At 30.0% G+C, this 1,869-nt stretch overlaps 1 non-coding gene across 1 annotated transcript; it reads right to left on the reverse strand.

Annotated features, from left to right (window-relative positions):
• Positions 1-487: 487 nt before the first annotated feature.
• LOAG_20029 lies at positions 488-561 on the reverse strand. The gene has a single exon. It is a non-coding gene; the product is annotated as a tRNA-Asn (tRNA).
• Positions 562-1,869: the final 1,308 nt, after the last annotated feature.

Raw genomic sequence — 1,869 nt, forward strand, 5'->3', positions numbered from 1 at the left:
ATATATATATATATATATATATATATATATATATATATATATATATATATATATATATATATATATATATATATATATATAAACTTTCAAAGTGCAAGACAGATTAAAGTGTCATTTTGTAATGCACTTGAAATTTAAGTTAATATTGTTGGAATTAGAAATTGTTGGCTAAAAAATAAACATAGTTATAGCTAGAAATGAATCTAGCTCAAAAAGAAAAAGAAAACAAAGACAAAGAAGAAAACAAAGAAGACAAAGAGGTAATATTTCAATTAAATCAAATCAATATGCTCTATTTACAACTGCACTGTCCTAAATATCAAAGTTCAACTTTTACTTGACACGTATTAATTGTCAACATCAGTTGACAAATGAAACTGTCAACTGATATTGGCAATTAGTTGTCCTCAGATTGATTATTCGGAATACCGAAAGTCAGTGTATACTGGGACTAAAACCTTTTGTTTCTGCACATTACTGTGCAATTCGCTCCCGGGTGGGCTTGAACCACCAACCTTTCGGTTAACAGCCGAACGCGCTAACCCATTGCGCCACGGAAGCTCCTGAGAACGAGGCGGCAAATAAAATTCATTAAATGATTAATATAATGAAATTTATTGTTTAAAATTTATCATTAGCTCAAAATGTTTCGTTTTAAATATCTCTAAACAATTAAACAAAGCGTCTCATCCACAAAAAGAATTTGTAAGTGAAGAGAAGAAGGAAGAGGGAGAAAAACAAAGAGTGAGAGAACAAGAGCTGTAAGAACTGAATTGGCGCTTTTGGGATGAATTCTTGCAGCGGCTAAACTTCGTATTTTGTTATTGTTACTTTTCGATGACTGATATTTTATGTACATAACGATAAGCAACGAATTAATCATTTAATTTTAAAGATATCGAAACTTCCAAATTTCTATTCTATCCCTCAATAAGATGCAATATTAAAATCGATGAAAACGAGATATATTTGTCTTGTTTGAATTTGCTATATTTTCCACCGTAATTCAGAATTTTATCATTTCTATGTAAAATAGATAGATAATATCATTGTTAACTTTTTCGATTACATCTCGTGCTATCAGGATATTCTCTGATCTTTTGGACATTTCAACGGGTTTTCACATTTTCGGAGAAATTCACAATATTATGCAATTTCTGCTTCTTCTACATTCGCCTTATTTATCATCTTAAGATTTTCGATCATATTTCTGGATTTCAGATGTTTGATTTGTATGTAGAACATAACTGCGTATTTCTGGGTGGAAATACGTGATTTATTTTTGGGAAACTAAATTCCGGATTACATCGTTGATCATACTTCTGAATTTCAATTATTTGATTTGTATGTAGAACGTGATTCTAGATTAAATTTTTATCCATATTTCTGGGTCTGAAATATGGAATTTGCGTGTGTGTCTTTGAAAAATTAAATTTCGGATTGCATCGTTGATCATATTCCTGCAGTGTCATGGGTTTGAAAATTTTTCATTTGTATGCATTTTTTGACGAATATGCATTATGATTGTGTAATACTGATTCAAATGTTCAACTATTTTTATTTTCATAGAAGCAATTATCAATCCAATAAGCGGTTTGCATTCTTATTGATGTGATAAAAGTAGGGACGACAATCAGTTCGAATTTGATGGACAATGAATTTCAATTGGGCTAATGAATTAGCGAAAAGTGCTCTGAAAACGGCTCAAAAACGTATCGATTCCGTACTTGATATTGCACCGGAAGATGAAGTTAGTTCGTTTCACTTTCTATTATTAGATTCAAATAATGACCGGAAGTTTTTTCTTGGATTTTTATTAAAATTGTGTATTTTTCATATACACATTTGTATTTACTTGTATGTATATAT

Source organism: Loa loa (assembly GCF_000183805.2).
Source record: "Loa loa unplaced genomic scaffold supercont3.54, whole genome shotgun sequence".
Lineage (NCBI taxonomy): Eukaryota > Metazoa > Nematoda > Chromadorea > Rhabditida > Onchocercidae > Loa > Loa loa.